At 56.2% G+C, this 13,565-nt stretch overlaps 1 non-coding gene across 1 annotated transcript in view; it reads left to right on the forward strand.

Annotated features, from left to right (window-relative positions):
- The window catches only part of LOC119565560, a 45,692-nt gene that overhangs the window by 17,385 nt on the left and 14,742 nt on the right, over positions 1–13,565 (forward strand). The window contains exons 14-30 of the transcript XR_006290884.1: positions 235–345; positions 501–622; positions 827–950; positions 1,710–1,856; positions 2,829–2,947; positions 4,767–4,845; positions 5,334–5,472; positions 6,206–6,301; positions 6,792–6,896; positions 7,012–7,135; positions 7,534–7,631; positions 7,870–8,013; positions 8,679–8,835; positions 10,111–10,268; positions 10,359–10,527; positions 11,052–11,183; positions 11,328–11,442. This is a non-coding gene — a transcript (maestro heat-like repeat-containing protein family member 1). The remainder of the gene's footprint in view (positions 1–234; positions 346–500; positions 623–826; positions 951–1,709; positions 1,857–2,828; positions 2,948–4,766; positions 4,846–5,333; positions 5,473–6,205; positions 6,302–6,791; positions 6,897–7,011; positions 7,136–7,533; positions 7,632–7,869; positions 8,014–8,678; positions 8,836–10,110; positions 10,269–10,358; positions 10,528–11,051; positions 11,184–11,327; positions 11,443–13,565) is intronic.

Consider the following 13,565-nt stretch of genomic DNA (forward strand, 5'->3'; position numbering starts at 1 on the left):
TCAGCAGCACTGCATTGTGGGACAGAGGAAGTGGCTGAGCCCAGCAGATACAATTGGAGAAGCACCAGGGGCAGCTCATAAGGATTCACAAGTATTAGGAGAGACGTGGGGGGTGACAGTGCATGCTCCCTCTTCCTCTCCCCTCCCAGCTGTGGTGGGTTCCTGGCTGGAGCTATTGAGAGGACCAGTTTCTTGGCCCCTCTCAGTTCTGACTGGCTCTTCTTTCCCTGGCAGTTCCTGGAAGACCTTCTCTTCTTCATCTCGGACCATACGTGGCTGGGCTGGTTCATCGCTAGTATCAGGCGCCAGCTGGCTCACAGTGATAAGCAGCCTGACAAGTGCAGTGTCCTGGAAGGAATTGGGGTTCAGTGCCTAGTTCAGAACAGCAGTCGCTACCCAGGGGCAGCTTGGGGCCAGTGAAGCAGACAACTATACCCAGTGGGCTCTGTGCATGCCAGGCCGTGCCCAATGCATCCAGAATGATGGTGTCTCTTTCGCAGAGCTTTCTCTACAAGTGCTGGGGCACCAGGCTGATGTTTTTTCCAGCAGAGAGCATCAAGCCCCAGCTATGGCTTCTGGTGGAGACAGTCGATTTCTGAGAAGAAGAGGAAAGAGAGGGGAGGTCTTTGCTCTTCCACTGTCAAGAGAGCCCTCATTCCTTGTCAATCCCCTGGTGCTACATGTGTATGTTCTGCCTTGGAGAAGGTCCAGTGGATTGAAAAGATCTTCCTTATACCCATGCCCATGGCAATGACTTTGAGAGCCCATCCTGGTCCCTTGGCTTGTTACTCAGCATTCCCAAACTCCATCTTTCTGTCTCTCAGAGATTCTCCCGAGCGCTTGGGCTGTGTGCCAGGCAACACCTAGGTGAGATTTTCACCATCCTGGAGCACTGGGAGGAGTTCGTCAGCAGGGTGCAGCTCCAGCCTTCTGCCGGTGGCCCTCTGGAGGTACGGTCCCACCTAGCAACTCTGCTCTTTCATCCATCCCTTCACCAGCCTTTGCAGGTAAAGGGACCTGCCAGGGAGGACCCTGCTTCCCAGAAGCCTGTTCAGCAAAGAGGTGAATTTCCAAGCAGTGGCTCAGCCTCCGTGGAGGGAGCCCTTTCCTTACTCCTCCATGGAGCTGCAATCACAGCACAATGGGGTAGATCCAGGGGGGAAGGTGGGTCCTGTTGTATAAGCTCTTCAGGGTATCTCTTGGGGAGCTCAGACATGCTCCACGCAGCCCCATAAACAAGGCTCAGAGAGGGCCCAAAAGACATTGCCATGCCATCAGCTCCAGCTGACACATTTCTCAGCAGAACAGACCCTTGGTCTTCCCCTGAACTGGGCTATTTCATAGACCTTCCTGGCAGACTCACCAGGGCTTACATTCCGCTCCCCCATCCCCCACCCTTCCCCCCCACCTCCATCACCACTTTCCCAGTAACTCTCTGGGCCAGTGCAATCCACTGTAGTCCCAGTCACATCTCTGGAGCTAGGCTGAATTAAAGCAGCTGCTAGTGCGTCCCCTTTGGCTGCCGGGTCACCTCAACCACCCAATCCTGGGGAGCTGGGAAGGGCTTCCGAGTCCAGGCAATTCAGCTCAGCAGAATAGCCTTTGGTTGCTAAGCCGGCTGGGTGAAAAATCCTCCCCTGGCCCCATCTGTAAGTTAGGAGCAGCTGGGGGCCATCCCTTCTCCTCACTCTTTCCTCTGCAATTCTCAGGAGCCAGCTTCCATTAAGCAGCTGAGAAGCCTCCTGCTCCTCACCTATGGGCACGTGGTCCACGCAGGCCCCACGGATCTCATCTGAGAGAGCATAGGCTGCAAGATCCTGTCTCCCATGGGGCAACACTATTTTCTGAGCCCACACGTAAGTCAGAGCCCTCCCCTGACTGCCCACGCAGCACCTACCCGGGCTGTGCCCAGCAGCACAGAGCTATGTCTCTGCATAAACTCAGCTCCGAGGGCTGGCCCTTTGCCCCAGGAGGGACAGGAGACATGGGAACAGAGCACCATTCGCCCAGACTCCCCCATCTCAATTAGCTTCATCTCTGATTCCAGGCCCATGGAAGCTAATGGAAGGACTCCCATCCAGGCCTTGTTAGAGTGTAACTGAGCATCACTTGGTGCTATTGTCCCAGAGACGACTGTACCCTGTTTGGTACCTCTAGGCTTGTGCTGCACTCAGGGATCAGAAGATAAAGATTTAGGGCCTGTTTCCCCACACACTGCAGTCGATGGTGTAGCTGGGCACGAAAGGCGCACTGAGTGATTCAGGCCCCTAGCCTGGTTGACAGGCTCTGGTGCTGAAGGGGGATTTTTGAGATTAAAAAATCTCTCGGTTGTTTTCTTGCCATCGGAGGTTTGAGGCCGACGTTCAGTCCTATGCTGGTTGCAATGCCTATATGCGTGTCCCAGCGAAAAGGAGAGGGGATGCTAGTTTGGTTTAACTGAATGTTTTCCTTGGAAAATGGATGCCTTGGTAGGGAGAGCCCAGCCAGCTCCAGAGAGCAGCAGATTCCTGTCCCAGATCAGACAATTATGACCTGATTGTCAGGGGAGCTGAGCAGCCCCAGGGCCCATTGACAGCTCTGGGAACCGCAAGTGCTCAGCACCTCCGGAAATCAGCCCATTCCTTGCATCCATCTCCAGAGATGTTCCCCTAGGGAATGCAAAGATGTTCCACTCGGCAAGCCAGATCCTTTCCCTTAGGGCGTAAGGGCAATCCAGCCTAGGACAGCAGCTCCCTTGTAGAGGCTTGCCCTGTAGCCTTGTGTCTCAGCTCTCCGTTGCCTGTGGCTGGTTCCTCATTGTTCTCTCCCACTCCTGCCTGTGAGCCCAGGACCCACTGGTGAGAACTGCTTTTGTGAGAAGCCTTGTGCTGGTGGGTGAAGCTGTCCCCAAGTGAGCAGGATTCCCTTGGTGGGCCAGGACACATACACCATGCTGTACCCCCTGCTGGTGAGTGAGCACGCTGGGGTCCTGGGAGGGGTCCCTAGGTCAGATGCACATGCCAGAGTATCTGGCGTTGAAGACCATCTGCTGTGTTTGCGACTGGGTGTCCAGGGCTCTACATCGTGCGCTGCAAACTCAGTGCTGATGCCAGATTCTTCTGGTGCAATTCCAGCCCAAGGAATTAAATGACACTATTTTCCATGAGCAGATTCATGCTGCTTACACCTGGGATGATTCCACATCCCACTTCTGAGGGATCTTCCCGGCACCCAGAAAGTGCCCTGGGGATTAACTCCAAGGGTTTTCACTCCGGGACATGATCCTGAGGAGTTAACAGGCGCAGCCCTCCCTAGGTTTGCAGGAAAATATTTGACCTCGTAACGATGCTGGTTCTGGCGGGACACAACTGAGAGTGCCAATTCAGGACAAATTGATTAAAGCAGGGCAGTTACAGCCCAGGGCTGGGGTTTCTATGCACTCCAAGGCAAACCAAACCAGCCAAACAGAGAAGACTTTGGTTTTACCCCACTGGCTAACCACAAGTCACACAAGCAATTCCCTTAGACATTCCAGTTTCCCAGTATCACCACCAGTGCCACTCGTTATGGGGACAAAAGGTTATGAAAACCAATGCCCCAGTAAAAGAAAAAGAGTTCTCCTGACCCCAAAGGACCAAGCCCCAGACCCAGGTCAATATACAAATCAGATCTTACCCACAAATCACGCTGTTGGCAATCCTTTAGAATCTAAAATCTAAAGGTTTATTCATAAAAGGAAAAAGATATAGATGAGAGCTAGAATTGGTTAAATGGAATCAATTACATACAGTAATGGCATGGTTTAGTCTTGTAGCAGTGATAGAATAAAGTGCAGGTTCAAATCAAGTCTCTAGAGTACAAACGCAGCTGGGATTGGTCATCAGTCCTTTGTGTAGAGCTTCCGTTTGTAGCAAAGTCCCTCCAGAGGTAAGAAACAGGATTGAAGACAAGATGGAGGAGAAGCATCAGCCTTTTATAGTCTTTTCCAGGTGTAAGAACACCTCTTTGTTCTTACTGTGGAAAATTATAGCAAAATGGAGTTTAGAGTCACATGGGCAAGTCCCTGCATACTTTGCTGAGTCCCAAGGCATATCTGCCTTCTCTCAATGGGTCAGTTGTATAGCTGATGGTCCTTAATGGGCCATCAAGCAGGCTAGGCAGAGCTGACACCAACTTGTCTGGGGTGTCACCCAGAAGCGTAGCAGAAGTTTGAAATACAGACAGTATAGAGCCAATATTCATAACTTCAACTACAAAAATGATACACATATACAGATAGCATAACCATAACTAGTATCATAGTCTGTGAGGTTGAACTGAGGCATGATTATTGCTAATTTATAACCAGCGAACCATAACCTTGTCTTAGACACTCTATTTGACCCCCTTTATACATGATTTGGTGCCACTACAGGACTTTGATTGCAACAATGATCTATACGGTCCCAGTTCATGTCAATAATGTCACACCTCAGCTGTTCAGGACTCTAATGCTCCCTGTCACAAAATTGCCTCTGCCCAGATACCCCTTCCCTACTTCATGGCAGATGCTGAAGTTTCCAGATGTGGCATCAGGAATGGCAAAATAGGGGCTCTTGTGAATGTCCCCTGCATTCTGGCTATGTGGCCGCTCCCAAGCCATCTTCCCAGCTCTGTGCCTCAGTCCACTGCACGCTGGGGCTGAGGGTCGGTGTAGGCATCAAACAGCGTTTGGAGATTCCACATCTTGCTGAGTAACTGGGCTCCCCCAAATTCTTTTGCCTTTGACTCTCTGCTTTGTGCTGCAGGAGATCCTCAGAGGCAAGGACCTGGCTCAGCTGCAGAGCCCCATCACCAGCATGCCCTGCTGGCCATCTCATACTTAGGGTATGTCCCTGGGGCCTGACGCACCTGTGGAGCCCAGCAGCCAGGGAGGGGCAGATGGAGGGAGAGGAAGTGGGGGTGGGACGAGCTGCAATAAGAACCGGAGGATGCTCCTCCCTGGTGGCTCACTAACGGGCCATATCCTCCTTGGTCTCCAGGTCACTTTATCCAGTCCCCATCTCTGCGTATTGCCTGGTAAGAAGCAGCCCCTCCCATCAGCATGGAGTGCTGTGAATAGGTGCAGCCACAAAGCAGGGCCTAGGATCATCCCCGGAGAACAGCTTCCCCAGCAGAGCCCCTGCCGGCTGGGCCCAGGGGCATAGGCGTCTCCAGACAGGACCATTCCCTAGGCGGTGGCTCTGCTGGAGATGCCCCCGGGAGCTCTGCTGCTTAGGGAGGGAGCTGTCCCTCGTGCCATCAAACCCAACCTGACTCATGCCGGGACCTGTCTCCGTTCTAATGGCCCCATCTGCTCCATTCCTTCCAATCAGGAAATTCAAGCCTCGCCTGTCTAAGGAACAGGAGGCTGAGACCATCAGCCCTTGTATCACCAGCGCCATGATTCAGCGCCCAGCCCTGGTGAAGCTGAGCGGGACTGAGGTGGCAGAAAGCTCTGCTATCCGGGCAGAGGTTAGTGAGGCCTGGACAAAGCTGCAGCTTCCACCTGCCTCCTTGGCTGGGAAACTCAGCCACCCCCTGCTGAGGAGCTGGACCCTGGCCTGATGCAGAGAGCTGTGTGTCCAGCCGAATCCAGTCCCCTGGTTTATTTTCCAAAGGGCGGGTGACAAGTGGCTATGCAGTTAACTTTGCAGTTGGGTTGGCAGGGAGGACAGCTGTAGAGGTGAATGTCTGTGAGACTGTACAGAATTACTTTGGATTCTTGGCACAGGGAGCTACAACCTACACCCAGTTTACACCAGATCTGGGCCAGAGCATTAAATAGCATTTGATGCAGAGTGAGCAAAGCATGGATTCGGGTCAGCCACACGGCCAGGCCATGACTTGCCCTGCCACAGAAACAGAGATTGGCTGGAGCGGGGATGACCAGCTCAGCCCTTGGTAAGCCAGCGGGGTGTTGGGGGGCAGCTGGGACCCCTCCAGAGGGGGAGGAAGGAGGCCTTCCCTCCAGAGCCCCGCTCAGTACATGTGTTGGGGAGCCCAGGTGGGAGGAAGGATTCTTTGGGGAAGGGCAGCCTGTGGTCCAGATGAGACCCATGTCTATGTGCAGGGGGATCAGTATCACCTGGGTGAAGGGACCCCGAATACCAACAGCACCTGGCTCCAGATGGGGGATCCACTTGTCCCCCTGCCTTGTGCACCCCACCTCCCTTGCTATTTACTTCCCTGCTTCTCTCTGCTTCAGTCTCTCCAACAACTGCCCTGGGATGGCCTGGATCTTGTGCTGCAGACGTTTCTGGAGCTGCACTTGACCCCCACAACGCTACTGCATCTGTTTCTGGTATGATGGGGAGGGGCCCATTCGCATTGGCCATCTGAGGATGGGCCGGCTGTTCAGGTTCTATCTGAACCACAAGAGGGAAGGCTCCAGTTGATCCCGAGGGGGCTGAGCAGGCCTTCCAGCTGCTGTGAACTAGCCAGTCCCCACGGGGCATAGACCCGACCCTGGGATCAAGTAAGACAATCCTAGTCCTGCTCCAGGGGGTGTCACTTTGGCCTCCTAAATTTGGGCTGGCGCCCCTGTGCCCCTGAAGGAAACAGCCCCGAGAGCCCACAGGATCAATGGGGAGAATCCTCAAAGCGCTGAGCCCAAAACCCTCAGACCTGTCCCAATGCCCCCCAGACAGGAGAGGAGCGCTGAGTTCCAGTGTCCGGAAGCGGAGGAGGAGGGGTTAAATGCTCCATGTCCTCTCTCTGCTGGGGCAGGAAGCAGGTTCTGGGGGTCATCCCGGCATTGCTGCCACTCACATGGCTTTCTCCCTGCTCCCCAGCACTTGCAGCCGTGGATCTGCTCTCCCTGGGCCCAGGAGAGGAGCCGAGCTGTGAGAGCCAGTGCCCGTCTCTTCATGTTCTATCGCTTCAAAGCCATCACAAAGGTGAGCAGCACAGACCCTGCTGCCCCCCACAGCACTCGGGGGGAGGAGGGGTGACACAGACAGAGCTGGGCTTGCCCCAACCCATGCCCTGATTTTCTGTTCGGTGGCCCATTAGGACCTGAAACCCATGGCAGAGCAGGGCTACATGGCCGGGCTGCTGACAAGCCAGGCCTTCAATGTTCAGGAGGCCACCAGATACTGGGCATCTCAGGCTGTCTACTGGCTCTTCACGCCTTGCAAAGGAGCGGAAGCAGTCGCCACTTCTCAGCCCTCACAGCCCCAGCCATTACCTAGCAAGCAGGGCTGCAGAGAGAACATGGTGCCTTCATCCCATCCCTGACCAGAAGGACACAGAGTAAAAGTGGGTTGGTACCTACCGGGCTGACCTGGCATCCGCCCTTCACCAGGTGCCTGGGACCATCTGGGACCTCTCCTGATCTCACCCCAGCCCAAACACACCTTCTACATCAGGGTGATAGGTGGGCAGTTGGCCCAGGAGCCAGCTGAGAGCTCACCTTAGCTGGGTGTTCCCAGCTGCGGCCGGAGTCTGGCTCTTTGGCACCTCTGACCTGGCTTGACGGGGAGGGGGGAGAATCCGGCCCCGAGAGCTCTGCCTGAGCACTGCTGGTTTCTTGTGCAGCCGTCGTGTACACCCAGACAGGGGTGGCGACGACCGTGCTGAGCAAGACGCAGAAGGATGCCAGCTGCAGAGACAGCCCTGCCCATGTTCCTATGGTGAGTAAAAGAGACTGTGGCTGGAGAGACAGACACACACATGGGAAAGGGGGTGTTATTCTCTCCTTCCCTTGATGAGGAGCTGGCAGATGGAAATTCCTGGGTATGGGCTCCAATGCCCACTCACATAGCCCTGTGCACAGGCTGCCAGTGCCTCTGTCCCCATTCCCCGAAGAGCAAACCCACATCCCCGGGCTGGGGCTCACTGCTCACACTCAGCCTGTGCCTTTCCCTGCAGCTCATCGCGAAGCACCTGCCGTCGCGTGACCTCATGCCCTTCAGCTTCACCCTCCTGGAGAAGGGGGAGTGTGCTGACCAGCTGGCGGGCGTCATGGAGGCAGTGCTGAGAGAGAGAGAATCAGAGCTACAAGGCCAAGTAATGGCTCGGCATTGGCCATCTCGGGCAGCTCCATCTTGCCCCATGCCTAGAATTCCTGGGGCACAAGGGAGGATGTGGAGAGGAGACGTCCCTTCTCACCATCATTGATCAATGGGACCCATCCATGCCCTGTCTGCAGGGCGGCCGCTGGGCACAGCCCTGTAATCGTTTCCAGGCATTGATCCCAGGAGTCTGGCTTGCCCAGCTCACTCTCTGGGAAATGTGCCCGGTCTCCAGACTCATCCCGCAGTGGGGGGAACAGCGCCCGCAGTGGGGTCCCCCGTGTTCACTGACTCTTTGCCCAGTGGACACGGATTGACGTAGAGGATGGAAACGCATCCCGGATGCTGAGGTCCCACTCTGGTGCTGAAGCAGCCCGGGCGTGCTGTCACAAGGGGAGGTACCGCCAGGATATCCAAGGTGGTAGGGTGTCACTGGGCAGCGGGATTGGACCCTTAGTGCTACGGAGCTGGATCGGGGTGGGGGTTTCAAGGTACCAAACCTCCCTCAGCTCAGTCACTCGCTAGGAGAGTTTATCCATGGCCTCTGCCGGGCCATGTGACGGCTGACTTGTTTCTGAGCCTGCCCAGCTCCTCCTGGGCCCTTGCCTGCCAGGCACCCACAGAGGGGGTAGAGTCTCAGCCTCTGCTTTGCCTCCGCATGTGCAGGATCTGCACGCAGCTCTTTCCTACACACTGTGCCCACCCTGGGCGGGGGGGGGGGATGGCTGAGTGAAGGGACAAGAGACATCCTACACCTACTGGCCAGACAGCACACCGAGGCCGCGGTCAGCATCCTCCTGCAGATGCCCTGGCCTCATGAGCAGTGAGCGCTGGCCCCAGGGAAAGGATAGAACACCCCCCTCCAGCCTCTGAGCCCCCCCTTAATGGGGTCACTCCACAGCACCATGGTTACACGCAGCACAGATCCTCCCCTTGCACACAGGCCCCCAGGGAACAGCCCTGTCCTGGCATGCTGTCACCATTAGCCTCCCTGTCCCTTGGAGGGCTCCGTGTGTTCTGGGACCCCCGGCTCAGGGCTCCGCCAGCTGAGCTATTCCTAACACAGTTGTCACCCACCCCCACTTCGTTCTGTGCTAACCAGTCCACCCCCTCCCGGTTCGGCTGTGCAATGGCTTGGCTGGCTGCAGGCCAGAACAGTCTTTCAGGGCCCCATCACAATACAGACCAGGAGAGCCCCTATGTGAGCAGGGTCACCCGCTCTGTCAGCATGGCCCCCCCCTCCCGGCAGGGCATCCCTCCAGGCTGAGGCAGGAGAGGGGCCAGCCTAACTGCATCGCCCCCACAGATGACCCTACACTGAGCATGTCCCCGCAGGGGCACCCCCTTCCTCGAGCTGGGAAATGCCCTCTTCCCCCCGGAATCCCAGCCTGGTATCTTCCCCATTGCCGCACGCTTTTAGACGCCTCATCCCATCCCTAGAGGCTGGTCTTCTCCGATTCACCAGCCTGCCAGGTTCCCTCGGGCCAGCAGCGCCTTCCCTGCATCCTGCCCAGAGCTGACAAGCACAGCACCCATTTTACAGCCTTCTCCAAATCCCCCACCCCAGAGCCATGGCGTGGCCAGAACTGGAGCCTTGTTCCTCCTGAACCCCCCACCCCCTGCCCCATGGGGAAGGAGCTCCTGTTCTCTTTGCTCGCAGCCCCCACTCTGTGCCCCCCCCCAGCTCAGGAGATCCAGCCCAGCACCTAGCCCTAGCACCTAGCACCTCCGCACACCAGTCCCCACCCCTGAGCCTGGAGTCACTGCTTTCCCCCATGGGGGTTCTAACCCCAGCCCCTCTGGTTCCCATCAGGAGAAGGCAGCAAGGGAGGGAGGAGGCCCCCCAGCTGGGAGAAGTGAGTCTGGCCACCTCCGCCCATCCCTTGCTGTGACACAGCACCCCCTGGCAGTGCCCAGGCAGGAGGGTATGAACCCCTTAGGACTGGCCAGTGCCTGAAAGGCCTTGAGGTCAGCCATGAGCAGTCTCAACCTGCTGCTTCTGGCCCGTCACCCCTCAGAGGGCATCATCCCTGGTGTGTACCAACTGGGCCCATCCTCTGTGTTAATTCCTTACCTGCCATCCCTCTGTCCGTCACAGCCAGGCCAAGGCCATCTGGAGATTCCTAGGTGCAGACTCCACACTGACCAGGGAGGTACTGCACATCCTGCTGTATGACAGCCCGGAGAAGGGCCGGGCTAATGCTAAACAGACCCAGGACAGGAGCTTCCGCCAGCCAGCCCGGCTGCCCCCCGGCGGTAAGTTCCCAGCGCTGGCATTCAGCCCTCTTTCCCGGCTGCATTCTGCACACGGCCACAGTCTTCTGACTGTATCTTGTTCCCTTCCAGACCACACACGTGGCCTGTGGGAGCTGGTCGGGACCCTGGGGCAAGCAGACACGCTGGATGGACTCGAGGACGACCTGTTCGCCTCTTGCTTTGTCACCATTGCCTGCTCCTTGGCACGGCACCTCTCGGGAGCCCAGCAGGACTTGTCCAGTGACGCCAGTCCCTGCAGGTAATGTATGGGGCTGATGGATCCCAGCACCCACGCAGTGTCTGTGCTAGCCCCTAGTTGGGGGAAGCTTCCTGCTTGGACCCTTTGTTGTCCAGGGACCCCTGACGCCTTCGGGGGACCAAGGGTTCAGATCAGCCAGGCTTCTCGTGCTTAGGAGCGGGCAGAGCTGCCCCCGGATACTCGGGGAGCCAGAGAGCTCCTCAGAGTGGGCAGCTCATGGGGGCAGGGCTCAGGGCAGCAGGGTGTTCAGGGGGGCACTGCATGTACTTTTTCTCCCCAGGGTCAGTTTCCTGGGGTGGGGGACAATTTTCACATCTTTGGAGGAGAGTGTAGGTCACATCTGCAGACACTCCCCCCCCCCCCCGCCCCCCCAGTTGGCGGCGGGGGAACCAAAGGCAGAAGTGGAGCAGCTTCTATTCTCACCCTGATCCCTTCAGTGCTGCATCAAGGGAGTCCTGCCCCGCCACCCCACCCAGAGAGCAAGGATCCCCGCATCACCATCTCCTGCCTCCTTCTCTTCCCAGCATGGCCGTGCAGGCCCTGGTGCGGGTGCTGCACCTCAGGGGCAGTCAGCCAGTTATGGAGCTCATGGACCAGGAGTGAGGCTGGCAGTTGCTAGAGGAGGCCCAGCCCAAGGGGTTCACTCTCCTTAGCAGGTGAGGACAGAGGCTGGAGGAGTCACGTGCTCGCTCTGGAGCCTAGTGGGGCAGAGATGAGAGGGAGTGGCTGGGACCAGGCCGGATTCTGGCATGTGCACGGTTGTCATGCACACATAAACACAAGCTCTTGTTCTCTCCCAGGGCCATGGTGATCCACTCAAAGCAGGCCCTGAAGAGCATCCCGTGGCTCCTCCTTTCCAGCCTCCAGGCCAGCCAGGAGGGCGAACGCATGGCCTTCACTGTCCTGTTGGCAGAGGTGAGCCTGGAGGACCTGGAGGGGGGCGTTAACCATACCCAGAAGCTGATGGAACAGGAGGCCAATAGGCTCACTTGGACTATTCTTCAGTGGGTGGTAATGTCAGATCCTTCTTGTTCTCAGCATGCTGAGCTGAGCTGAAGTGTCTGTCTTCCCATCATCCAGATTGCTGGGACAATCACTTCTCACTGTTCAGTCTTTGTACCTCAGGTGTTTCCGGTTGTTCTTGTAGGCTGTCATTGTCCACCTTTTCTTTCTTTCCCCCACTTTCCAGAAGGCTCTTTTGCTGTGACCTGGGTCAAACAACACCCACTATGTAGAGGTATCGGATCTGGGTTGAGCAGTCCCCATTGTATAGCACTATCGTTCAGAGGTTTCTATTGCACACAGTTCCTGGGGTAATGTGTTCATGTGTTCCTTCAATAAGCCACTAACATTGTCTGGCCTCATCCAACAGAGCACATTTGAGATACAGAGACATGGTCAATATTTCTAGCCTCAGATACAAACATTACATGCATATAGGTTGGATAAACACAGTCAATAGGTCTTAAGTTTTGCAATGATACCCCACATCAGCCATCTTGCGTAAAGTATATATTAGTTATGTCATATCCATATCATAAGCATATTTTCATAAAGAATGTAGAGCAGGGGTGTCAAACTCAAATGACCACGAGGGCCACATGAGGACTAGTGCATTGGCCCAAGGGCCGCATCACTGACACCCCACCCTTGCTGCCCCTGGCCCCTCCCCCACTCCACCTCTTCCCTTCCCTGTCCCATTCCAACCCCTTCCCCGAAGTCCCCACCCCAACCCTGCCCCCTCCTTGCCCCCAGGGGGAGCAGGAGGGGTGTGGCGGGGGCTCAGGGCAGGGAATTGGGGTTCGGGGTGCAGGGTGTGACAGGGGGCTCGGGGCAGGGAGTTGGGGTGCAGGTGGGGTTCGGGATGTGGGCTCCAGCCCAGTGCTGCTTAGCTAGAGCGCTGCTTACCTGCTCGCTGCCTGCCTGCCCTGGCCCCACGCTACTCTGCTCCGCTCCAGGAAGCAGCCGGAATCACATCCCGGGGGGGAGGGGGCGGTGGCACACGGCTCCATGTGGTGCTCTTGCTGCTCCTCCAGGTACCTCCCCCGAAGCTCCCATTTCCCGCGGTTCCCTGTTCCCAGCCAATGGGAGCTGCAGGGGGCGGTGCCTGGAAGCGAGAGTAACGCATGGAGCCCTCTTTCCCCCCTCCCTCCGGGGCCGCAGGGGCATGGTACCGGTCGCTTCAGGGAGCGGCAGGGGGCTCGTGGTTCCAGGGGGTAGGCAGAGGAGCGCGCAGGAGTTGGGGCATGTGGGAGCTTGGCGGGCCGCACGAAAGAACCCCACGGGCCACGTGTTTGAGACCCCACATGTATGTTTGCTGATCTGCAAATACTAAAGGAGCATGCACCTCTGGGTGAAAACGCTCATGACAACAGTGCAGAGCCATGCAAGCTCCATGATTCTGTGTGAGATGGCAGACAGTGAGAAGGGCCAGGCAGGTTAGTGGGTTTAGAAAAAAAGGTGTAAACATTATGTATACGTTTATGTATGGGATACATATAAAATTAGTGGATAGTTAACAATGCATTATAAGAAGTTTGATCCCGTGGCCACAACCACCCCTGTCTGACCTGTTTGGTACCCAGCATCTACTGCAAAACCAAAGCGTCCCAAAATACAGTGGGTGGACAGTGGGATATCTATTCATGGTGCACCTCACTCTGAATCTATACAAGTGCTTCTGGTGAGTACCCTGACTGCTGAGGCAAGGACTCCAGGAGGCATGCACACAGGTGCCATAGTAACCGTAGTGACTCTATGCTGACATAACTTGAGTTAACCCACACTTAAAGTGTAGATATGACCTTAGGTATATGAAATGTTTGGGAGAGGAAACAGGAACAGTATGAGGGTAGACTAAGATTCATTCAGGTGTTTAGGCTCAAGGCATTGGAACTGGCCTTACTGCACCCTACAGGCTCAGGAACAAAGAGGCACAAAAAAAAGATATAATTTCTTTATTAAAGTTTCTTAACTGGAGGGTGTATAACTCATGAATTTAGAATTCTGGGGGTCATAAAGGTATCTTGGGGTTGTAG

Source organism: Chelonia mydas, chromosome 1 (assembly GCF_015237465.2).
Source record: "Chelonia mydas isolate rCheMyd1 chromosome 1, rCheMyd1.pri.v2, whole genome shotgun sequence".
Taxonomy (NCBI): domain Eukaryota; kingdom Metazoa; phylum Chordata; order Testudines; family Cheloniidae; genus Chelonia; species Chelonia mydas.